The sequence below is a fragment of the Rattus norvegicus genome, chromosome 5, assembly GCF_036323735.1.
Source record: "Rattus norvegicus strain BN/NHsdMcwi chromosome 5, GRCr8, whole genome shotgun sequence".
NCBI lineage: Eukaryota > Metazoa > Chordata > Mammalia > Rodentia > Muridae > Rattus > Rattus norvegicus.
The window spans coordinates 18,123,695-18,150,763 of NC_086023.1; the positions used below are offsets into that span (position 1 = coordinate 18,123,695).

At 39.9% G+C, this 27,069-nt stretch overlaps 1 long non-coding RNA gene across 1 annotated transcript; it reads left to right on the forward strand.

The window, feature by feature from the left end:
- The first annotated feature begins 20,170 nt into the window (after positions 1–20,170).
- On the forward strand, positions 20,171–26,857 carry LOC120102812 (uncharacterized). The gene is made up of 3 exons (XR_010066824.1): positions 20,171–20,455; positions 23,281–23,522; positions 24,261–26,857. It is a non-coding gene; the product is annotated as an uncharacterized LOC120102812 (long non-coding RNA).
- Positions 26,858–27,069: the final 212 nt, after the last annotated feature.

Genomic DNA, 27,069 nt, shown 5'->3' on the forward strand with positions numbered 1-27,069 from the left:
CAGAGATTTAGCCCATTATCATCATGGCAGGAAGCATGGTGGCACACAGGCCAATATGGTGACAAACAGGCAGAGAGGTAGCTATGAGTTCTATATCTGGATCCTCAGCAGCAGACAGAGAGAAAGAGAGCGAGAGAGAGCGAGAGAGAGAGAGAGAGAGCGAGAGAGCGAGACAGAGAGAGAGAGAGAGAGAGAGAGAGAGAGAGAGAGACTGGGCCTGGCTTGAGGATTTAAAACCTCAAAGCCCACCCTGATAACAAACTTCCTCCAACAGGGCCACACCACTCCAACAAGGCCACACATCCTAATAATGCCACTTCTTATGACCATTGAGGGAGCTAAGAAATACCTCAGCAACAGGACAGATAAACTTGCCATTGAGAGTAAGCAAGAAGCCAAAAAGCAAAAGCTTCCTTCTTCCATACCTGTTTACATGAATTGCCAGTGAAGGAGCAGCCTAGATTTAGGGTAGATTTTTTCACCTTCCACAGTCCAATCGAGAAAAATTTTTATAGGCATGTTTTAGATATAACACACTTTGTATCTTCAGTTTTGATATAACAGATATAGTCAAGTTGACAATCATGATTAGCTATCATTCTCTCCTTAATTCATTGAAAGAAATAAAAGGAGACTGATTTGCCTTGATGTGGACTTGGTCATCAGTCAATACAAACTTGGTTAGTTTATATTAGTCATCAATCAAGACAATGCCCTACAGACTTCTAACAGGTCAATTTTATGGATGTATTTTCTCAATTAAGATTTCTTCCCTATTAGATGAATCGATCTATGTCAAATTGACATAAAACTTAATATCACAGTTGGATTAAAATATCATTAGTCTCGATAGTATAGACTTTTGGTACTGTTTCAAGTCTTTATGTCTCATGCTATGGGTCAGTACATTCTCCAATTCCAGCCTGGCTATATCATTCTTTTTTTTTTTTTCCGGAGCTGGGGACCGATCCCAGGGCCTTGCGCTTGCTAGACAAGAGCTCTACCACTGAGCTAAATCCCCAACCAATATTTTTTTTTATTAACTTGAGTATTTCTTATATACATTTCAAGTGTTATTCCCTTTCCCGGTTTCCGGGCAAATATCCCCTTCCCCCCTCCCCTTCCTTATGGGTGTTCCCCTCCCAACCCTCCCCCCATTGCCGCCCTCCCCCCATAGTCTAGTTCACTGGGGGTTCAGTCTTAGCAGGACCCAGGGCTTCCCCTTCCACTGGTGCTCTTACTAGGATATTCATTGCTACCTATGGGGTCAGAGTCCAGGGTTAGTCCATGTATAGTCTTTAGGTAGTGGCTTAGTCCCTGGAAGCTCTGGTTGCTTGACATTGTTGTACTTTTGGGGTCTCGAGCCCCTTCAAGCTCTTCCAGTTCTTTCTCTGATTCCTTCAACGGGGGACCTATTCTCAGTTCAGTGGTTTGCTGCTGGCATTCGCCTCTGTATTTGCTGCATTCTGGCTGTGTCTCTCAGGAGCGATCTACATCCGGCTCCTGTCGGTCTGCACTTCTTTGCTTCATCCATCTTGTCTAATTGGGTGGCTGTATATGTATGGGCCACATGTGGGGCAGGCTCTGAATGGGTGTTCCTTCAGTCTCTGTTTTAATCTTTGCCTCTCCCTTCCCTGCCAAGGGTATTCTTTTTCCTCATTTAAAGAAGGAGTGAAGCATTCACATTTTGATCATCCGTCTTGAGTTTCCTTTGTTCTAGGGATCTAGAGTAATTCAAGCATTTGGGCTAATAGCCACTTATCAATGAGTGCATACCATGTATGTCTTTCTGTGATTGGGTTAGCTCACTCAGGATGATATTTTCCAGTTCCAACCATTTGCCTACGAATTTCATAAACTCGTTGTTTTCGATAGCTGAGTAATATTCCATTGTGTAGATGTACCACATTTTCTGTATCCATTCCTCTGTTGAAGGGCATCTGGGTTCTTTCCAGTTTCTGGCTATTATAAATAAGGCTGCGATGAACATAGTGGAGCACGTGTCTCTTTTATATGTTGAGGAATCTTTTGGGTATATGCCCAAGAGAGGTATAGCTGGATCCTCAGGCAGTTCAATGTCCAATTTTCTGAGGAACCTCCAGACTGATTTCCAGAATGGTTTTACCAGTCTGCAATCCCACCAACAATGGAGGAGTGTTCCTCTTTCTCCACATCCTCGCCAGCACCTGCTGTCACCTGAGTTTTTGATCTTAGCCGGCTATATCATTCTTGACACAAGCCCATGTTTTATGAGCTCAGTCTTTCTGGAGCTGTGAGCCTCCTCTGTTGTGGTTAGGTGAAAGCTCCCATCCTCATTCAGTACTTGATTTTGTTGTAGTTTGCACTTACTTGTCCTGGACTTGACTTAGACTGTTTCTTGTGTAAGTCTCTGCAGTGACATCTGCCAGAAAATAAAAGCATTAGAAGATAGATGTATTAATTCCTTGGGAGAATTAAAGAGGTGACTATTCACATTCAAATAATAATGAGGGAAGCTCAATCTTAGTACTGGGAATGAAGTTAACGTCCCTGGGCAGAGCCCTGCTTCCTCAGGGAAACACCAGCTCTGGCTTTTCACCTGTTCGAATCAGGCCCCTCAGATGATCTGGGCAAACCTCCCCTGTCTTACTTAGTCAAGTGACTGTGGATGACGATCACATCTGTAAAGCACTTAAATCAAGGTGCAATCACAGAGACATAGCTTGACCATGTAAAGCTATCTGTGCCAGTCCTCAGGAGTTTTGATGAGGCCATATCCATGTGAGATTCTCTGAAAGTGCGGTAACTCATAAAGTTCAACAGCAATGTGTTGCTGAGTGTGTTGGCTTGTTTTGTTTTATTGCCTGACACAAGCTGAAGTCACTGGAGAAGAAGAAATCTCAATTGATTAAAAATGGAGAAAACTTTCAATTAATTGTCCTATAGGCAATGTTGTGGGGGCATTTTCTTGATTAATTATTGATCTCGGGGGAAACAGCTTGCTGTAAGCAGTGCCATCCTTGAACAGGTGCTCCTAGGCTGTATAAGAAAAAGACTGAATGTGTTATGAGGACCGAGCCAATGAACAGCACTCCTCTATAATTTCTGCTTCAGTTTCTGCCTCCAGGTTCCTGTCTTGAGTTCGTGCCTTGTCTTCCCCTGATTATGACCTACAACATATGAGTCAAATAAAGTCCTTGAATTGCTTTTGGTCACAGTATTTTGTCAGCAATAGAAACTATAATAATAATAATAATAATAATAATAATAATAATAATAATAATAATAATAATAACAATAAAAAGCATTTTTAAAGCAGGGTTAGTACTCCACATGCAAACTTTCCTTAAGTCGCTTGGAAGAGCCCGTCAGTAGTATTTGTTTTTAACAATACATGGAGCAACAGTATTATTTTCTAAAACTTTAAATAAACTTCTTAAAATGTAAAACATATTCAATCTATACTAATTTCAAAGTCATTAGAGAGGCAGAATTTTTAATGCCCCCTGGACTAGAGAACAAGGTGGGGAAGGAAGAGGGAGGTAAGAGGTCCTTTCTCTCTGTCTCTCTCTGTCTCTGTCTCTGTCTCTCCCCATGAAATTTGAAACTGTGTCTTGGTAGCCCCTATTGCTCTTTTTGCCTCTGTGCCTAGAATCTTGTGGCTTCCTGGATACCCTAGACCTTGCAGATCACGCCTTTGTGTCCACTGCTGCTACCAAAGGACAGAATGCTGCAGCTCTATGCAAGGCCTACCCAAAGGTCAGCAGATACCCTTCTCCTACCTCTTCCCCTCTTCTGTCTTTCCTAACTTCTCTTCAGCTTTCCTCTACTCTTATCTTCTGTCTTTTCCCAGTCATTGTCTTTGTACTCTCATTAGTTCTGTGTTGCCCTTTTCAGTGCCCCTTTATGCCCTGCTTCTGGGTGCTCTCCCCTTCTCAGCATGGAATGAGTGGCTGTTACTGTTGAGACCCTGCATTGGTCATCGCTTGCTTTTCTCCTGCACTCAGCACAATGCCTTCTGAAACAGGCATTCAACGAATGTTTGTGCAGTGATCTTGAAAAAGCGGTGGCCTGGGTGACTGACACTTCTGAAGTCTGAGTAGTGGTGGAGGTAGGAGACCACAATTTCAATTTACAAATGCTCTTCTGTGGGAAATGAACAAGAAGTTTAAGCTATAACTACTCTTCCTGGGTAATTAAACAGAAGAAAAGATAATAATAGTTAGCCCAAAACGCAATCACATTTTAATAGATTCTGGAAATTAAACAGGCTTTCTGACAATACATCTGAAAACACACATTAGAGAATCATAATTCCTGATGCTTTAAATCACCCAGTTCTTTGAATTATACTGAAGTTATTACCATAAAGCCTGAAAACAGTTTCGTTGGTATTAAAAAATCAAATGTGGTTCCTCTGAACCACCAAATGCCAGATGTTGCATTGGTTTAATCCCACATACCGAGCTTGTAAGTTATCCTGGCAGAGGATACAGACTCCTGTGATAGAGGAAAAAAGTATTTCAGCACAGTGAGTTACTTCATTGGCTCTGGTTCTCTTGGCCTCAAAGTCCAAAGGGGATGAACATCCAAGCTGGGCATCTGCATGTGGAGTAAGAGGGGGGTCAAACAAGAAGGAGCCTCCACCAAGTCAGCGAATCTGAACTGCAAAGCTCCAAAGAAGGCATTATCTATCCTTCAAGATGGGTCACTGCAGACAACCCAGAGGATTGACTGTGGTAGAGTTAAGACTTTTAATAAAAGTTTTTGTTGCTGGGGTTGGAACCCAGGGCCTTGGACATGCTAAACAAATGACCTACCACTTAGCTACACCCAGACCTGAGTCCTGTACTCATGAGAGATCTTGACAGTCTGCAGTGATGGTTAATGTTCCTGGAGGATAGCCTTTGCCAGTATGTGTTAGAGAATTTATATTCAAAGGAGCAAGAATGTCATTTACAGCTTAGTGATCTAAACATAGGTATTATTATGATCAGAGAGAAAACAGTACTGCAATTAGAAACTTGGTAATCATTAGAACCAATTTATCAAAAATATATCTAAATATAGAGTGTAAAGAATGATCAAAGCTATAACTTAATATTTTTTTATTAATGAGATATTTGTTTTGTTTATGTTTTGGATAAGGCCTTGTGTGGTACAGGCTGAGTTTAAAATTACTAAGTAGTTAAAAGTCACTTTGAACTCCTTTTCCACTCAAGTCTCCAATTTGCAAGTGCTGGCATTTATAGGTATGTGCCATTATACCCAATTTCAGTAGCAACATTGATCACCAGTGCATCAAAATGAATCAAATGAAACCTTCAGTCAGACACATACTTGTGACGTTTTGGAATACATCTCTTTTATGAATTTTTAGTCAGCTGTTTGTAACTGTGACAAGGTACCTTATGTAATGTAGGGAAGACTGGTGTGTCTTGGTTCACTGTTTCAGAGGTTTTACTCCATAGCTCTTTGGCCCTGTTGTTTTGGGTTGGGATAGCATAATATGTCAAGGAAGGAGTTCATGATGAAGAAGGGATGTTCAACACATGGTGTCCAAGAAATAAATAGATAGGACAGTGCCAGAATCCTAATATCCTATTCAAAGGTCTTTCCCAAATAGCCTGACTTTCTTCTCTTAGTACCTTTGCCCTAAAGCTTCTTCTACCTCTCAAGATCTCCATAGACTGGGAGACAACAGGGCCTTTGGGGACATTCATGATCCACACATGCTGTGCTTGATTTTTCTTTGTGATGACTACTACACTGTAGAAGTGTCTGACATGATTGCTAATAGAATTTATTTATAGGACTTTTGTTAGGAACACAAATATCCTTGAGCTCAGAGTCAGCACAGGGGAAACTAAAAATGTTAAACATTTAGGCTTATCTTTTCAAAGAAAAGATGTAGAGAGTACAGGGAAAGATGACTAAAATAGGTGATATTTAGGGGTAATATTGGAAGCCTAGTGCAGTGAAGACTTCCTGGAACCTATGAGGTCAACTTGAGCAAGGACTCACAGTAATGGAGGATATGGAGACTGAATCACCATCTTCTCTAACTAAGCGAGGTTCCCAGTGTTAAGACTGAGATACCAACCCAGCCACTAAATTTACAACCTACACCTTGCCCTGCCTGCAAGATATTCTGGGGCAATGGTGGTTCAGAGCTTGTGGGAATCACCAACCAAATGACTGGTCTAATTTGAGGTTTATACCATGAGATGGAACCCATGCCTGATACTGCCTACATGGCCAGGATCAGAAAGCTGGATGGCTCAGAGACCTAGGCTAGGATAGAATCAAACATGACCACCACCACCAAAAACAACAACAACAATGTCAATAAAATGATTCCTATTCATATTTTGCTATACATATAAATTGATACCCAGCCCAGTCATCATTAAAGAGTTATCTTCCAGCAGCTGATGGGAGTAGATATGAGACCCACAGCCAAACATTAGGCAGAGCTTGAAGAACTATGCAGAATATGGGACAAAATGACTGTTGGAGCCAGAGGGGTTGAGGATACCAGGAAAATGTCCCACAGAGTCAACTAAACAGGGCTCAAATGGGCTCCCAGAGGCTGAAGCAGCAACCACAGAGCCTACATGGGTCTGTACCAGGCCCTCTGCATACAAGCTGTGGTTCTGTAGTATTGGGTTTTTTGTTGGACTCCTAACTTTTTTTGGTGATCATTAAATTTTTTTTTATTCATTTAGTATATATAAGTACACTGTAGCTGTCTTCAGTACACCAGAAGAGGGCATCAGATCTCTTTACAGATGGTTGTGAGCCACCATGTGGTTGCTGGGAATTGAACTCAGGACCTCTGGAAGAGCAGTTGGTGCTCTTAACGGCTGAGCCATCTCTCCAGCCCCCAACTTTTTTTCTTCTTTGCTTAAGGGACCTATTTTTTTCTTACTGGGTTGCTTCGTCCAGCCTCGATATGGGTTTATGACTAGTCTTATTGCAACTTGATATGCTGAGTTCGGTTGACATTTCTGGGAGGCCTGCTCTTTTCTGAATGAAAAAGGAAGAGGAGTGGATCTTGGGGAGAGGGAACATGGGAGGGGTGGTGGTGAAGCTGTGGTTGGGATGCATTGTATGAGAGAAGAATACATTTAAAACTTAGGAAAAGAAAGATGTACAACCTGTTTTCAAGCCAGAAGGCTGGGAATGGAGGTGGCTAATAACTAGGTAAGTCTGTAATGACTGTAGGACCAGGCCATAACTGATTCTCCCAAGCTCCCACAATACAGGCCAAAGGTTGCTAATAGTTTAGATCACCTCCACACAGTCTATATGACCAAACATACACCAGAGGCCTCCCCTCGGCCCTCAAAATAACACATATAACCTATTTTAGGACCTCTCTTCATGGAAGACAGGACAGGTACTTTGAGAACATTTCATTGTAATTATGTCTCTTTTGGTACAGTGGGTTATGTTACACCAGGAAACGTTTTCTAAATTGTATGTATTTATATATGGCTAAAATAAACTGCCAGACTGTAGAAGTTTGAACCAATACTAGCTACTAAATCCTGTTGAATCAGATTTCCTTCCTGCCTCACCAGTCTGCTAGCTGGTGTTATGCAGAGAACACACAGACTCTTACTTTTTTTTAAAATTGCATTTTTTGTTTGTATGTAAATATGTGTGTGTATGAGTGCATGTGAATGGGAGAGACATAGAGATAAAAAATAGAGAGAGAGGCAGAGACAGAGGAAAAGAAGGTATAGAGGTCAGAGGACAACTTGTGGGAATCAGTTATCTCTTTCCATCATGTGGGTTCTAGGGAAAGAATTCAGATTATCAGGCTTAGCAGTGAGTACCTTTACCTGTTGAGTCATCTTGCTGGCCATTGTGGAACTCTTACTGCATATTGCAAATTATATTAGCGATGCACATTTAGAAAAGACTAAATTACTCCTCATAAAGAGATGCTGAGTTCAGTAGGCAGCATTGGTCAAAGTTCTTGGTATCTATTCTGGAACATTTAAGCTTACAGGAACATCTTAAACCATATGTATGTTGCAAATGGCCCCCAAACCAGGGGGAGATGCTGAAATTCAAGAAAGAATGCAATGAGGAGCAACACACCTAGGAGATATCCTACTACAGGGCAGTTTGACAGAAGCCACACAGCTGCCATGGTCCTTGGCTTAGCACTGAGAGTGGATGTTACCAGAATCCAGAATTTCAGTCAGGGATGCCCAGAAAGTAAGGAGCTTGTATTGTTATACCCATGAATCTTCCCTGCACATCGTCTTCTTTTTCTCATTGCTGCTACTAATTTCTAACCACATAGTGCGAATATGGAATCTGCCCCTCCTACGAAACCTGGCTGCAAAGGTCTTAGGAATTTAGGTTAGATCTGTATGTGCAACTCAGAGAGAACAGGCTAGGAAGATTGTTGAAACAGTGGAATCAGTCTCTATGCACTGTCATGAGAAGGTAGAGTACACAGTATATGCCTATGGCTGGTGGCTTTAGTGAATGGTTGCAGAAGAAGGGCCCACTGTGATGCACACTGTCTGATGCTGACTGAGTGTGCAGAAGCCCTGTCCAACTGACACACAACATGAGCCACAAATGCGGTTTCCTGTCTTACAATAACCATATTAAAAAGAAAAATTAATTTTCTTACATATTTAACTCACAATGTCCTATATATGATCATTTTTATAGGAAACCAATTAAACATTATCAAAGTAATTTATATTAGTTCTTCATACTAAGTTTAAGACCTGGTATATATTTTTTCCTACTAGAACACCCCTAAGTTTCCACTAGCACAGGATCTGAGCTCTGTGGTCTAGGGGGTCTACAAGAGAGGTGACTCTGCCTAGCTGTTACATGTCCAAAGTTCTGGGGAGCTTACAGAGAAAACAGTAGGCCCGAGTTAGAGCTGTTAGGACAAGCATAACAAGACCTGAGTTTGAAATTGTGCCAATTTACTTACTACCACTACTTATTTCTTTGCTGACACTAAATTCAGCTTCTTCTGGCTTCCCTTGTGGATGGAAGACCGATAGTTCTCCAGGCAGGCCCCAGGGACCAGGATCAGCTGCTGAGATACTCAGCCTTGTGGATGGAACAACGACCTAGTTCTTGATCTATTGGGTGTGAAACAGCCATGGTTACACTCTCCTGTGAGTGTCAAGTAAGCCAAGCTAACACCCCCTCTGTCAATACATACATTTATTCTGTTGGTTCTCTTCCTAGTGAATACAGAGAATATCCTCCAAAGAGGCGGAACTGCACGTTTCCAGCATCCATGTGTGAACGGTGTCAGTTGTCTACATCTTTCACAGCCTTTGCAGTTGTCATAGTTATTTATCTTAGCCCTTCTCTGTGGCATTTAGTGACATTCATTGCAGCCTTAATTTGCATTTCTCTAATGGCTAAAGATATTGAACACATTTCCATGTGATTAGTACCATCTGCATATGTCCCTTAGTGAAATGTGTCTTTATGCCTTTCAACATTTTATAACTTGATTATTTCTTTATTTTTTCTATTGCATTTTAAGAGTTACTTTCCTAAACATATTCCAGATGTTTGTCTTTATTTGATGTACAGTATCATTAGAAATTAGAAATATTCTTAGGGTCACAAAGAAAAAGACCACCCCTCTGAATAAGATGACACAGAAAGGTAATTAAATGTAGTTCTAATCAGAAGGGTACACAGCTTCCAGAAGCCAGGGTACATGACTAAGGTGGTACCCTTATTCCTATCTCATGGGGAACTTGGCTGTTTCTTACTGGTGAGGTTTAACCTCACAATCTACACCAATTATCTACTTGAATAAAACACAGCAGAGATGGGGGGAGGAAAGAATTCAGGACAGGGGTGGAAGAACAGGGTGTCTTGACAGTTGAAAATTTTCAGGACAGTTACATCTGGCTGAACAAGCATTCTTTCCTTTGGCACAGGGGTCAGAAAGAAGAGGAACAGAAAGACGTAGGTGGGAAACAGCCATAGCATTGTTTTATAGAAAATCTCTTTACATGGGATGCTTATGAGTTGTGTAGACAGTTCTGAAAACATGTAAATTATTCAGAAGTAATATTTCTGAGGTAAAACTGGTTTTGCACAACTTGGCAGAAAAAAATTACTTTACTATGTCTTACCACATGTAAACATTTTTCCATGCTCTTATTAACTCATGTTTTAACTGTCTTTAACAGAGCAAAATTTTTAATTTTCTTTTTATCGATCAATCTTTTTGTAGGTGTTCAAGGCTTTCTTCTCCTCATATTAGAGCTCAATATTTTCTTCTATATTTTCCCCTAAAAGTTGTATAATCTTTATGTTTTTCAATTTCAAAAGACATTATTGTCAACAGAAGGCTTCATGCACGCTAGGTAAGTTCGATCCTGCTGTATTAAAGACCCTGAACCCATGCTGGTTCATTTTGAACTTTTTTTAAACATATAATGCTTAGGCAAATGTTCATATTTTTTTGCTTATGGATACACAATTACTTCTGCCTATGCATTGAAAGTAGCTTTATTCTATCAGATTGGTTTTGAACTAAGGTCTTCACCGGAGATGCTGGACAAGTTTGTTTGTTAACATGGCTTTATCTATGTCTTGCTCTGCTAGAGACCCACAGTTTTTAATGCTGGAACTAAAAACAGGACTTCAAAAGAGTTCAATTGTTTCTTCTTTATTCTCTTTCAAGGTTGTTTTAATTATCCCTTTTATGAATTTGATATATCCTTTCATGAGCTCTGTATATGCATCTCATTGCCAAGATTTTAGTCTGGGATTGGCTTCAGTTATTCTCATCAGTTTGGGAGAAGGTACATCCTTAGCTCTTGTGACTAATGTTAAAGCGTGTGATATATCTAATGTTAAAGGCGTGTGATATATCTCATTGTGTCTCAAGTGCTTCTTTCATTGGTGTGGTGGAATTTAGATTTTAATTGTAATCTTAATTTCCTATTAAAAATAGAATCTTGCCTAGCTCAGCCTGGTTTCAAAATCACTATGCAGCTGATCCTGAACTCTCTCTTCCTGCTCCTACCTACTAAGCGCCAGGAGTGTAGGCATTATTTTTAAAAACGTAAATCCTGTTAATGCTCTGGTAGCTTTGCAGTTAAAGGTATTCTGTTGCTGAGCAGTTGAACACAGTAGCACATTTTAACTTACTATATGTCTATGACTGCTAGAATAATCTCAGTTCACACAAAGAAACACGAGTGAAGTGGAAGTAGCACATCTAGATAATGATCTTCAGAAAAAAGGGACACCAAGGACCAACTCAGGCTGGAAAACACACAAAGGGGAAGGGAAATTTCAGGAAATATGAGTTCTTGCTGGTCTGACTACCTTTGATAACATTTTTCTTACAGTTATGCATAAGTAACTATAATTACATTTGCATGTTCATTTTTTATTGGATTTTTAAATTTACATTTCAAATGTTATCCCCTTTCCTGATTTCCTGTCTATAAACCCCCGATCCCATCCTCCTTCCCCTTTCTTCTATGAGGGTGTTCACCCACCCATCCACCTACACCTTCCTCCCATTCCCCTACACTAGGAGGTCCAGCCTTGACTCGGCTTCTCTTCTCCTTGGTGCCCGACAAGGCCATCCTTTGCTACATATGCAGCTGGAGCTATGGCTCTGTCCATGCATACTGTTTGGATAGTGGTTTAGTCCCTGGGAGCTTAGGTTGCTTGGTATTGTTGTTCTTAGGGGTTACTAACCACTTCAATTCCTACAATCCTTTCTCTAAACTCCTCCAATCGGCACCCTGTTCTCAGTTCAATGGTTGGCTGTTAGCATTTGCTTCTGTATTTGTCATGCTCTGGCAGAGCCTCTCAGGAGACAGCTATATCAGTCTCCTATCACCATGCACTTCTTGGCATCAGCAATATTGTCTGGGTTTGGTGGCTGTGTACGGGTTGGTGAGGTGAGGCAGGCTCTGAATGGCCATTCCTTCAGTCTCTGCTCCAACTTTGTCTCCATATCCCCTCCTATGAATATTTTTGTTACCCTTATAAGAAGGACTGAAGCATCCGAACTTTAGTCCTCCTTCTTATTGAGTTTCATGTGGTTTGTGGATTATATCTTGTGTAAACTGAGCTTTTGGGCTAATATCCACTAATCAATGAGTGCATACCAGGTGTGTATTTTTGCGATTGGGTTACCTCATTCAGGATGATGTTTTCTAGTTCCATACATTTGCCTATAAATTCCATATAGTCATTGTTTTTAATAGTTGAGTAGTACTCCATTGTGTAGATGTACCACATTTTCTGTATTCATTTCTCTGTTGAATGACATCTGGGTTCTTTCCAGCTTCTGGGTATTATAATAAGGCTGCTATGAACATAGTGGAGCATGTGTCCTTGATATATGTTGGAAGATCTTTTGGGTATATGCCCAGGAGAGGTATAGCTGGGTCCTCAGGTAGTACAATGTCCAATTTTCTGAGGAACAGCCAACATGTGTTGGCACCTGAGTTTTTGATCTTAGCCATTCTCACTGGTGTGAGGTTGAATCTCAGAGTTGTTTTGATTTGCAATTCCCTGATGACTAAGGATGTGGAGTATTTCTTTAGGTACTTCTCAACCATTCAATATTCCTCAGCTGAGAATTTTTGTCTAATACTGTACCCTATTTTTTAATAGAGTTATTGGATTCTCTGGAGTTAACTTCTTGAGATTTTTGTATATTTTGACTATTAGCCCTCTATCAGATGTAAGTTTGGTAAAGATCTTTCTCCAATCTATTGGTTGCTGTTTTGTCCTAATGACAGTGTCCTTTGCCTTACAGAAGCTTTGCAATTTTATGAAGCCATTTTGTCGATTCTTGATCTTAGGGCATAAGCCATTGGTGTTCTATTCAGAAAAATTTCCCTAGTGCCTGTGTGTTCAAGGCTCTTCTGCACTTTCTCTTCTATTAGTTTGAGTGTATCTGGTTTTATGTGGAGGTGCTTGCTCCACTTGGACTTGAGCTTTGTACAGAGTGATAAAAATGGATCAATTTGCCTTCTTCTACAGGCAGACCTGCAGTTGACCAGCAGCATTTGTTGAAAATGCTAGCTTTTCCATTGGATGGTTTTAGTTCCTTTGTCAAAGATCAAATGATCATAGGTGTGTTGGTTCATTTCTGTCTTCAATTCTATTCCATACATCTACCTGCCTGTCTCTGTACTGATACCATGCAATTTTTATGACTATTGCTCAGTAATACAGCTTGAGGTCAAGGATGGTTTTTCCCCCAGAAGTTCTTTTATTGTTGAGGATAGTTTTCAATATCCCGGGTTTTTGTTATTCCAAATGAATCTGCAAATGCTTTCTCACTTTATGAAGAATTGAGTTGGAATTTTGATGGGGATTGCATTCAATCTGTAGATTGCTATTGGCAAGATGGCCATTTTTGTAATATTAATCCAGCCAATTCTTGAGCATGGGAGATCTTTCCATCTTCTGAGATCTTCAATTTCTTTCTTCAGAGACTTGAAGTTCTTGCTATACAAATATTTGATTTACTTGGTTAGAGTCATGCCGAGGAATTTTATATTACCTGTTACTATTATGATGGGTGTCGTTTCCCTAATTTCTTTCTCAACTTGTTTATCCTTTGAGTATAGGAAGGTTACTGTTTGTTCGAGTTAATTTTATATCCAGCCATTTTGCTGAAGTTGTTCATCAGGCTTAGGAGTTCTTTTGTGAAACTTTTGGGGTCACAGGTATAGTATCATATCATACATAAATAGTTACATTTGACTTCTTCCTTTCCTATCCCTTTGACTTCCTTTTGTTGTCTGAGTGCTCTGTCAAATAGGTAGGGAGAAAGTGGGCAGCCTTGTCTAGTCCCTGATTTTAGTGGGATTGCTTCAAATTTCTCTCCATTTAGTTTGATGTTTGCTACTGGTTTGCTGTATATTCTCTTACTATGTTTAGGTATGGGCCTCGGATTCCTGATCTTTCCAAGACTTTTAACATGAAAGGTTGTTGAATTTTGTCAAATGCTTTCTCAATATCTAATGAGATTATCATGTGTTTTTTTTCTTTCAGTTTGTTTATGTAGTGGATTATGTTGTTGGATTTCTATGTATTGAACTATCCCTGCATCCCTGGGATGAAGCCTACTTGATCAGAATGAATGATCATTTTGACGTGTTCTTAGGTTCTGTTTGCAAGAATTTTGTTTAGTATTTTTGCCTCTATATTCCTAAGAAAAATTGGTCTAATGCTTTCTTTCTTTGTTGAGTCTTTGTGTGGGTTAGGTATAAGTGTACTTGTGGCTTCATAGAAGGAAATGAATAGTGTTTCTTCTGTTTCTATTTTGTGGAATAGTTTGGACAGTATTTGTATTAGGTCTTCTCTGATGATCTGTTAGAATTCTGTACTAAACCCATCTGGTCCTGTGCTTTTTTTGGTTGGGAGACTTTTAATAACTGTTTTTATTACTTTAGGAGTTATGGGATTGTTTAGATGGTTTATCTGATTCTGATTTTACTTTGGTACCTGGTATCTATCTAGAAAATTGTCCATTTCCTCCAGATTTTCCAGTTATTTTTTTGGAATAGGCTTTTGTAGTAGGATTTGATGATTTTTTAAAATTTCCTTAGGTTCTGTTGTTATGATACCTTTTTATTTCTGATTTTGTTAATATGAATACTGTCACTGTGCCCTCTGATAAGTCTGGCTAAGGGTTTATCTATCTCATTGATTTTCTTAAAGGACCAGCTCCTGGTTTTGTTGATACTTTGTATAATTCTTTTTGTTTCTTGGTTGATTTCAGCCCTGAGTTTGATTATTTTCTACCTTCTAGTCCTCTTGGGTGCATTTGCTTCTTTTTTAAAAAAAAATTTATTATATATTTCTTTACTTACATTTCAAAGATTATTCCCCTTCCCGGTTTCCTGTCCATAAGCCCCCATTCCTTCCTCTCCCCCTCCTCCATACGGGTATTCCCCCCATACATCCCCCTTATTGCCCTCCCCCATATTTTCCTGCACTGGGGGTTCAACCTTGGCAAGACCAAGGGCTTTCCCTTCCACTGGTGCCACAACAAGGCTATTCTCTGCTACATATGCGGTTGGAGCCTTGGGTCAGTCCATGTATAGTCTTTCAGTAGTGGTTTAGTCCCTGGAAGCTCTGGTTGGTTGGCATTGTTGTTTTTGCGGGGTTGCAAGCTCCTTCAACTCTTCCAATCCTTCCTCTAATTCCCCCCAAGGGGGTCCTGTTCTCAGTTCAGTAGTTTGCTGCTAGCATTGATCTCTGTATTGGACATACTCTGGATGTGTCTCTCAGGAGAGATCTATATCCAGTCCCTTCCACATGCATTTTTTTTTAAACTTCATCAATCTTATCTAGTTTTGGTGGCTGTGTATATACGGGCCACATGTGTGTCAGGCTCTGAATGGCCATTCCTTGAGTCGCTGCCCTAAACTTTGCTTCTATATCCCCTCCTATGAATATTTTCCCCCTTTTATGAAGGAGTGGGAGCATCTGCATTTTGGTCATCCTTCTTCTTGAGCTTCCTGTGGTCTGTAGATTGCATCTTATCGAGGATGTGGAGAAAGAGGAACACTCCTCCATTGTTGGTGGGATTGCAAACTGGTACAACCACTCTGGAAATCAGTTTGGAGTTTCCTCAGAAAATTGGACATGGCACTACCTGAGGACCTAGCTATACCTCTCTTGGGCATATACCCAAAAGATGCTCCAACATACAACAAAGACACATGCTCCACTATGTTCATAGGAGCCTTATTTATAATAGTCAGAAGGTGGAAAGAAGCCAGATGCCCTTCAACAGAGGAATGGATTAAAAAAATGTGGTACATCTACACAATGGAGTATTACTCAGCTATCAAAAACAATGACTTCATGAAATTCATAGGCAAATGGAATTAACTAGAAAATATCATCCTGTGTGAGGTTACTCAATCACAGAAAAACACACTTGGTATGCACTCATTGATAAATGGATATTAGCTTCTTTTTTTCTGGAGATTTTAGTTATAATATCAAGCTGCTAGTGTATGCTCTCTCTAGTTTCTTTTTGGAGGCATTCAGAGTTATGAGTTTTCTTCTTAGCACTGCTTTAATTGTGTACCATAAGTTTTGGTACGTTTTGCCTTCATTTTCCTTAAATTGTAAAAGGTCTTTAAATTGTTTCTTTTTTTCTTCCTTAACCAAGTTATCATTGAGTAGAGCATTGTTCAGTTTCCATGTGTATGCATGCTCTCTGTGGTTTTTGTTGTTATTGAAGACCAGTCTTAGTCAGTGCTCTGATAGGATGCATGGAATTATTTTGATCTTCTTGTATCTGCTGAGACCTGTTTTGTGACCAATTATATGGTTAGTTTTGGAGAAGGTACCATGAGGTGCTGAGAAGTTATTTTCTTTTGTTTTAGGATGAAATGTTTTATAGATATCTGTTAAATCCATTTGGTTCATAACTTCTTTTAGTTTCTCTGTGTCTCTGTTTAATTTCTGTTTCCATGATCTGTCCATTGATGAGAGTGGGGTGTTGAAATCTCCTACTATTATTGTGTGAGGTGCAATGTGTGCTTTGAGCTTTAGTAAGGTTTCTTTATGAATGTAGGTGCCCTTGTGTTTGGAGCATAGATATTCAGGATTGAGAGCTCATCTTGGTGGATTTTTCTTTTAATGAATATAAATGTTTTTCCTTACCTTTTTTGACAACTTTTGTTTAAAAGTTGATTTTGTTGGATATTAAAATGACTACTCCAGCTTGTTTCTTGATACCCTTTGCTTGGAAAATTTTGGGTCCTCTTTACATATCCAGTCTGTTAGTCTATGTCCTTTTATTGGCAAATTGAGTCCATTAATGTTGAGAGATATTAAGGAATAGTGATTGTTGTTTCATGTTACTTTTGTTGTTAAAGGTGGAAATATATTTGTGTGGCTCTCTTCTTTTGGGTGTGTTGCAAAATTACTTTCTTGCTTTTTTAGGGTGTAGTTTCTCTCCTTATGTTGGAGTTTTCCATTTATCCTTTATAGGGCTGGATATCTGGAAAGATATTTTGTAAATTTGATTTTGTTGTGGAATATATTGGTTTCTCCATCTATGTTAATTGAAAGTTTTGCTGGATATAGTAGCCTGGGCTGGCATTTGTGTTCTCCTTCGTTCTTTATGACATCTGCCCAGGATCTTTTGGCTTTCATAGTCTCTGAGAATTTGGGTGTAATTCTGACAGGTCTGCCTTTAAATGTTACTTGACTTTTTCCCCTTACTGCTTTTAATATTCTCTCTTTGTTTTGCGCATTTGGTGTATTCACTAGTATGTGGTGGCAGTAATTTCTTTTCTGGTCCAATCTATTTGAAGTTCTGTAGGCTTCTTGTATGTTTATGGGCATCTCTTTCTTCAGGTTAGGGAAGTTTTCTCCTATAATTTTGTTGAAGATATTTACTGGCCCTTTAAGTTGGTAATCTTTGCTCTCTTCTATACCTATTATCCTTAGGTTTGATCTTCTAATTATGTCCTGAATTTCCTTGATGTTTTGGGGTATAAACTTCTTGTCTTTTACATTTTTTTTTGGATGGTTGTGTCAATGTTTTCTATGGTATCTTCTGCCCGTGAGATTCTCTCTTCTATCTCCTGTATTCTGTTGGTGATGTCTATGTCTATAACTCCTGATCTCTTTTCTAGGTTTTCCATCTCAAGGGTTGTCTCCCTTCATGGCTCTTTATTGTTTCTATTTCCATTTTTAGATCCTGGATGGTTTTGTTCTATTCCTTCACCTGTTTTGTTTGATTGTGTTTTCCTGCAATTCTTTCTTGTTGCCTTTTTAAGAGCTTTTATTGTTTACCTCGTGTTGTTCTGTATTTGTTTAAGGGAGTTATTTATGTCTCTCTTAAAGTCCTCTATCATCATCATGAGATGTGATTTAAATAAGAATCTTGCTTTTCCAGTGTGTTGGGATGTCCAGTATTTGCTTTGGTGAAAGTACTGGGCTCTGTTGATTTCTAGTAGTCTTGGTTTCTGTTGCTTAGTTTCTTGCACTTGCCTCTTGCCATCTGATTATCTCTGGTGTTAGCTTGTTTGTCTTGCTATCTCTGACAGTGACTTGACCCTCCTGTAAGCCTGTGTGTCAACACTTCTGGAGCCTGATTTTCTCCCAGCGGGATCTGGGTACAGAGAGCTTTGTCACATGGTCCCTTCAGGGCATAGGCAGAAACTGGAAGGATCCTGTTCCAGACTCCTCTGTTCCTGTGTCCAGTTGGCTCTAGATGGGTTCCTCTTTGGCCAGGAATGTAAGCAGAAGTGGTAGTCTCTTCTGTGCTCCTAGAATTGCCCACATTTTTGACAGTCCAGCTCTCTCCCCCATGGGATCTGGGTACAGAGAACTGTGGGACTGGGTCAGCTCTGGGTGCAGGTGGAAACAGAAAGTGAATGTTTTTTTTTTTTTTTTTATGAACTTTTAAGAGTCTTTTTGAAAGACTTCAGTTTTTTATCAAATATGTCACAGAGAGGTTTTATCAAGAAGAATAAAACCCACATAGTCACATGTCTCCTTGGATTCCTCTTCTTCAGTTCTATTTTCTTCTGTTCAACTGAGTCCACAGTGTAGAGGGCTTAGGACATCCAAATAGAGCACTAGCTGGGAAGTAACCCACCAATCTCTAAATTGTAGATGAAGCTAAAAATGTTGATAACTAACCAGTGGCTATGCAAACAAGCGAGGCCCAAAATGTCCAACATGTATATCAGTTGCTTTAATGAAACCATTGATCTTACAGTTTGTGATGGTCACTTTGTTATTATGTGAGATGGGGATGCAGAGAAGTAAGCCACACAGCAGATTCCAGACACAGTGTTGTCTTTAACCACTGGATGAAGTGAGGGGCATATTAGTTATTTTTCATTGCTGTGATAAAATACCATGACAAAGGTATTTATAGAAGAAGTGAGATGTGGATATGAACCCACAGACAATTGGAGACGAGTACTCAACATTGGTTTGTTTGCTCCAAACATTTCCATTGAGAGAAGCTTGCCCAAGAACTGCTTGTGAGGTTCCTGTGGTACTTTGCTCTGTGTGGCCTTACTTTTTGCCTGTTGGTGACATAATAATTCCTTCAGGACTGGACAGCAGCTGCTGGTTTGTGTCTGGTGCCAGCTTGCTTAAAGGACTGGTCCCTTAGTCTTATTTGGTATTTGCTAGAGGACAGAACTGCTATCAGAGATGACTGAACTCCTCCTCTCCCCCCCCCCCCGCAAAGAACTATGACTGAACAGGTCCATTTCCCCCTTATCCTAATAACTTTTCTCTTCCATTACCTCTGCAGGATGATGGGTTAGAGCAGAAGTTGAACCCTCATTCAAAGTAGGCTACAAAATATTTAAGCCTACAGGAATGGTTTATTTGGCTTATGGTTCCTGAGGAATATGTGTGGCAGTAGGCAGATCTGAGGGCAGGAACAGGTGAGTTCACATCTCAACAAGCATGATGCAGAGGGGGGACTGGGAATGGCCTCGGGCTTTGAAACCTAAACAGATATACTTTCCAACAAGTACTTTCCACTCCAAGAGACATACTTTCTCCAACAAGTCTATCAAACAGTGCTACCGACTGGGGCCCAAATATTGAAATGCCTGAGACTGTGGAGCACAATTCAGTCAAATCACTCAGAGCCTCTTTGACTCGACTGTGCTGGTTAATCTCATGTCAACCTGACACACAAACTACAGTTATCTGAAAAATACATACATAAGATCCAAATCTAAAGCATTGTCTTAATTAGTGATTGATAAGGGAGAGTCTAGCTCATTGTGGGTACAATCCTTGGGCTGTGGTTCTGAGTTATAAGAAAGCAGGCTGAGCAAGCCTTGTGAAGCAAGTCAGTAAGAAGCTCTCCTCCATGGCCTCTGCATCAGTTTCTGCCTCCAAGTTCCTGTCCTGTTTGAGTTCTTGTCCTGTCTTCCTTTGGTGATGAACAGGAATGTGGAAGTGTAAGCCAAATAAACCCATTCCTCCACAACTTGCTTTTTCATCACGGTGTTTCATTACACAGGAATCCTAACTTATACACTGACCTTAGCTTCCTGGGAAGAACTAATTACCCACGAGTTGAGTCTTATGACTTTTTCTGGGAATTTGTTGTAGATACTGTGCAGGGTTTTTTTTTTTTTTTTTTTTTTTTTTTTTTTAATCCTTTTATTTTCTCCCAGTTTGTTAAACTTGTTACTGCTGTTGGCACAGTATTGAATGAGATGGCAAGATTCGACATTCTTATGTAGTATAACTGGGAAGAAACGATCACCCATCACTTGAGGAAGGGCAGGCTTCTATTTTATTATGTGACTCTATAAAAGTTTTTCTGGGAATTTGTTGTAGATGCTTTTCAATATCTCTTGCCTCTTAGGACCATCACCATCATACTAGGCACAAAAGCCAAAGTGCCCTAAAGAAGACCTTGACCTAAGTTCATGTCAAGAACACAAAACAGTGCTACTGACAGGTAAATCTGTAGTAATAGTAATGATGTTGCTAATACCCCCTCCATGAACAAGTGGAAGGGCAATAAGGTTCCCACTTAAAAGTCCAGTACATAATCTTGCTGGAGATGCCTGTTGGCCATTGGGAGGACACATTTAATACTACCTTTTCTTCTTTATGGGTTGGCTCTTTTATCATTCTATAACTTCTCTTTCTTCATATCATATTTACTCTCTGAGTGCTACTTGACCAGTATAGGGTGGCACACACCTGCAATCTAATGTGAGAGGCTGAGGTTGAGAATTTCAAATCAAGGGCAACCCCACAGTGAGTTCAAATACAGCTCATCTATAAGTGAGACTTTAGCCTAAAAAGTATAAATTAATTAATTAACTAAAAATAAATAAATCCTATTTGACTTGCTGTTAGTGGGGCCTGTCTAGCTTTCCTCTGGTTAATCCTTGCATGATCTATCTTCCTATGCACTCTACTTTGAGCTTGTGTACAATTAGCTTTTGAAGATAGTAGTATATATTTGGTTTATATTTTTAAGGATTATCATTTTTTGGTCATATGTACAAAACTTTAACTATAGCAGGTAACAAATAAATAAACCCATGCCACATATTTTAATTACAATACAGTAAATAGGAATTTGAGTGGAAAAGAAGGTTGTTTTATTTTCAAATTTGATATTCAGATATTATTTTTAAAAACGTAGTGAATGAAGAGGAAGAATTGAAGCTTTCCATGTCCATATTTCTTTTCCCTGGTGGGAAACGTTGACTTTTCATTTAAAAATAACAGATGTAAGTAAATTCAATGGAAACTTTTAAAAGATTTATTTTTGAGAATTTTATGCACATATACAATTGGATATGATTATGTTTATTCATATTATTCCCCCAAGGTTTTTCCAATATGACCTCTTCTACACTTCATGTCTTTTTTTTTTTTTTATTTGATTTTTCTTGATACCTTACAATTGAGTTAGTCCTGGCCCTATGTGGACTGATGGAAGATCACCCACTGAAGTGTGGGAAACTCTCCAGTGGCCACATCCTTAAAAGGAGATTGATTTCCCATCGCCAACAGCTATGTACTGCCAATCCAGTAAGGGGCAGGACTTAGACATCATTTATACCTGTGCCAGAATTTTGGCTGGCTTGATGCTGTGACTTCACAAGCCCTACCTGTTTGTTTACATCTTATGGAGCCTTTTATTTTCAACTGGCTCCCCTTCTCTGAAGACTTGATATAATACTAGCCAGTGAATCATATCAGTTGGATAATTTGCTATTCCGAACACTTATCTTCCACTTTACTAATTCTTTCCTTCTCTCATCAGTTTTAAGAACATCCATTATGTTTTAATTACATTCCTGTGTTTTCACTGCTCAAATTGACATTCGATTTTAACAGTGACATTATAAGAATTGCTGAAGGTTAGAGAGTAATTCTGGAGAAGAGAATTAAAAGGAGGCTGTGAGTGGTGGGAGGTCCTCTGTTGGGGTACTTGTTGATGTGCAAATGAAAGACCCCCCGGGGCGGGGAGGCCCTCACTCAAGCCTCAGGATGACACGACCCCCCCCCCCCCCCAAGAACTCATGTAAGATGGTCCTTGTTGTAATCACATGAGGTTTATAGATAGAAACCAGTGCACTGGGTTCGAGACTCAAATCCCATGCAGGGGCAGAGGAGTTCGATCTTCAGTGGCTGAGAGAAGGAGTATTTAAAGGAAGAAGCCATAACCCAAGGGGGCAGGGATGGCATCATTGGAAAGTGTGGAGAATACCAGTGAAAATTCACAAGGAGAAGCTTCCTGTCTCTCAATATTGCTTTTAAGATTGTAATCTAACTTTATGGTCAGCTAGTTCCTGGGAGAAGCTTCCTCTTATCTTTACTAGGTCAGGATCACATACCTAAGGGCCTTATCTTAAGCCCTTTTATCTAGGGGAACAGGCTCAAGAAATGTGACCTTTTACCTACTCACTGAAGGAGAGCAGGGTCTGGAATCTGAGGTATTTAGGGCTTCTTAGGGGTGAGATAGCATTTCTAAACTTCTGACTTCTTGACTGTATTTTTATTCTTTTACAAACTCATCTTCTAATACTAGAAAGAGTGTTATGAGACAGGAAGAGTCAGATTATCACACATCTTAAATGCTTTTTAAGACATTTGAAATTGGGCTGTGGGCTGGAGAGATGGCTCAGCAGTTAAGAGCACCAACTGCTCTTCCAGAGTTCCTGAGTTCAAATACCAGCAACCGCATGGTGGCTCACAACCATCTGTAATGACATTTGATGCCCTCTTCTGGTGTTTCTGAAGATAGCCACAGTGCATTCATATGTGATAAATAAAAACAAAAGAAAGAAAGAAATTGGGCTGTAATATTGGTTTAGAGCAGAAATTAACATTCTTGTATGTCCTCATGCCTTTTGATAATCTAAGTTGAAAATTTACTTTCTAATAACGTTTAAAGTATATAGAATTGGGGATAAAGAAATGGCTCATTTGTTATAAGTACTTGATAGTCTTGTAGAGGACCTGGGTTTCATTTCCAGCATCCACATTAGGCTTTGCCAGGCACCAATATCCCACCTCAACATATAATTAATGAAAGTAAAGTAAACATGCTTTAAAAAACCACATAAACCAAAATCCATAGAATTATATAAGTAACAAATTACAATAAAAGCTTCTGATACAAGTAATCTAAGGCTGGTAGCAAGCCCATAACTACTGACACTCACTGTGACCTATACTCCACATTTATAGCAAATAATGTATGTAGGTTAAAGGTTTCTTTCCAACTGAATTTATAACTCTGGTTCTTCTTATCTACAGAGTCAGTGCCAATTTTTGTATGTCTCCAGTAAAAACTCTGTGGGTAATTTGGTTTGGTGTGTCAAGGCTCAGTATTCCTAAGAGCAACAAAGATCTAGTCCAGATCAATACCTGCCGCAAGGCATGTCAACAACCATGCCATTGTCTTACAAATTGACAACCTGAGAAGCCAAGAGAGACTGATGAAAGAAAGACTGAGGCATTTTTCTTCTGGATCTAGGAGGCTCTAAGGAGCAAATAAGGTAAAATGCTGGGTACATTTTTTTTAAACTTTTATTAAGCATGCTTTTATTTAATTTTTAAAAACATTAAAGGTAAAAGAAGGAAGTTCATAAAACAATATGAAAACAGATTTACTTATGCTGGAACTAAATAAATTCACCAATGATGTCTGATACCTCCATGCATGGCATTCAGAGAAAGAAGAAAATGTATAATTTGAACCCAAGCTGAGCAAATCAATTATTGATGAATCACAGTAAGTAGCCTTCCTGAGCTGTTGCCTGAACACAGGGATTTAAATGAATGCTGGCCACTCTCTGGTGACTTACAAAAGTTAAATATAAACAGAAACAAGCAGACATTGTTAATTGGAGCCTACATTTGATCCTAGAAAATGGGTCACTTTTTCAAGATATGGATTCTCTGGCTGCACATACATAATTCTAAGAGTTGTCTCCAAATTAAAACAATCAGAATCACGAGATTAACATTTGTGCCACATGGATATTCCTTTGCTGTTTATATAGCTCATAGTTTTTATCGTATCAGTATGGTTGAAGGCTTTACTATAGGGAGGGGATATTACATGTATATTTGTAAATAAGCATTGTAGTTGAAGAATATTGATTTCTCAAGATTTGCTTTCTCATTGCTAGCCAGTGTATTGAACACTTAGCATCCCTAAGTCACTGTTCTGATACTATTCATTGACTTGAGTTTCTTGATTCTCTAGTAACACTAATTATCCTATTTCATAGAGAGTGGAACCAAGGCAACAAATATCAGCGACTTTTTCCACACAGCTGGAGGTGGACTTGAAAAGGACACCCAGAGTTGAGTTTGCCTGTCTGCACATCTGCATAACCATGGAATCATTATTTGTTCTCTGGATCTCTGTCCTCCCCCCCACCCCCCACTCCCTTTCTCCCTTTGTAGGGAATGGAGAAGCCAGGGCCTCATGCATATGGGTCAAAGCACTCCACCACTGAGTTTTCACACCTTTTTTTTTTTTCTTCTTACAACTTGTGAAGCTGGGTAAAAGTGGATAAGAAACTGATAAATGTTCAAAATTTTCTGCTACATTTACTTCCAAAGGGCAATAAGATGGGAGTTACAATTTATGGACACAGAAATTGAAACTGAATTCAACCTGAAAGACCCTCGGAGTGGGGAGACCCTCACTCAAATCTTGGGATGACGCAACCCCCCAAGAACTCACACAAGACCGTCCTTGTTGTAATCACATGAGGTTTATCGATAGCAACCAGTGCACTGGGGTCGAGACTCGTATCCCACGCAAGGGCAGTGGAGTTCGACCCCGAGAGGCTGGGAGTAGAGGTATTTAAAGGGAGAAACCACAACCCGAGGGGGCAGGGATGGCGTCATTGGAAAGTGTGTAGAATAACAGTGAAAAATCACAAGGAAGAACTCTCTGTCCCGCAAGATTGTTTCCTAGGAGAAGCTGTCTCCTACTTCTCAGATTGTTTAACTTCATGGTCCGCTAGTTCCTAGGAGAAGTTGTTTCCTGCTTCTCAAGATTGCTGTCTAAGATTTATGGTCAACTAGTTTCTGGGAGAAAGCTGTTGAGCTGGCCAATGTAATTATACATTCTATAGCCCTAGGAGAGGCTTCTTGGAACATACAATTCTGGGGCCTAACCTTTTTTTTTTTTTTTTCTGCTCTAAACTTTGTGTCTAGGGAGGCAACTTTAAAACTTTTACATTTCAAACCCTGTGTGAGTCCCTTGAGGCATCGTTAGCCTGAAAAAAGGAGGTCTTTGATAAGAAAAATATAAAATATTACAGTCATATTGACCTGAGCTTTATACTTTCTGCTTTTGAAAAAAGCTATAACTCCAATACTATTAAAATAAGCACCTATATTTTCTTCTGCTTTTGCAAGTAACGGATATTACATTAATTTCTAATCATTTTTTTTGCTTTGTTTTTTTCCTTTATTGGAGTTTTTTTTTCCATTTTAAATGTTATCCCCTTTCCCAATTTTCCCTCCAGAAACCTGCTATCCCATCCCCTCACTCCTACTCCCATCCTTCCCATCCACCCACCACCCATCCCCCACCCCTGACTTCCCACAGATTCTATGAGATTGCTCCCTGACCCACTCACTCATTCACTCCCACCTCCCTGTCCTGACATTCCCCTAGAGTTGGGTATCAAGCTTTGACAGGACCAAGGGCCTCTCCTCCTATTGATGCCCAACAAGGCCATCCTCTGCCACATATGCAGATGAAACCATAGGTCTATCCCTTTGTTTTCTTGGGATGGTTGTTTCCAGTTTCTGGCTATTATGAATGAGGTGTTAGGAACACATTTGAGCAATAGATACTGGAGGTTGATGGAAGGAAGGAAGTGGATGGAAGAGGCATGGGGAGGAGAGGGGTATCATATGTAGGGAGAGCAGCAGAGGGAGAAGGGAAATCGGGTGGGGGAGGAGGGCAATCTCTATGACATGCCAGAGATCTGGGATAGAAGAGGTCCCAGAGAGTCTATGGGGGCAACTCTAGCAGAGATTCCTAGGAGTGGGGAATATGGAAGTGGCAACTTCCTGTAGCCAGGCAGGACTCCCAGTGAAAGGATAAGAATAACAGCCCACCCACAAAGCCTTTGAACCAAAATGTGTCCCGCTTACAAGATGAGCAAGGACAAAGATAGATCTGAGTCTGAGGGAATGCCCAACCAATGAGTCACCCAAGTTGAGACCCCATGGGCAAGAACTAATCTCTGACACTATTAATGATACTCCATTATGCTTACAGACAGAAATCTATCATAATTGTCCTGTTAGAGGCTCTACCTAGGAGCCAATGGGAAAGAAAAATGTAGAGACTCACACCGAAACATTAGATGGAGCTCAGAGAGTCTTACAGAAAGGTTGGGAAAATAATGAGGGACCTGAAGAGCACAGGGACTCCACAGGAAGACCAATAGACTCAATTAACCTAAACCCTTGAGGGGGCTCCCAGAGACTAAATCACCAACCAAAAAGTGAGCTTGGTCTGGACCTAGGACCCCTGCACCTAAGTAGCAGATGAGCAGCTTAGTCTTCATATGTGTCCCCCAAAAACTATGGCAGAGGCTGTCACTGAACCTGTTGCCTGCCTGTCTCTGGATCCCATGCCCTGAAATGTCCAGCTTTGTCTGGCCTCAATGGGAGATGTTCCTAGTCCCACATGAATTGATTGGGATGGGGGTAGGGCACCCAGCGGAGGTCTTCCCCATCTCAAAAGAGAAGTGGGAAGCATAATGGGAGAGGATTTGTGTGAGGGGTACTGGGAAAAGAAGAAAGGCCAATATTGGGTTGTTTAAATGAATAAATAAATTCATTAAAAAACGTTGCCACAGTCATGGTGTCTCTTCACAAAAGAAAATTGACTAAGATAGGGCCCATCCATAGGTCAACAGCATTTACATGCATATCAAGCACATTTAAGCTGCAAATGTCTTAGTAGAGCTAAATCCAATTATAACCTCAATAAAAACATACTAAGAAAATTTTAAGGAATGATTACAACACAGGAAACTGAAAGAATAAAAAATGCAGCTAAGA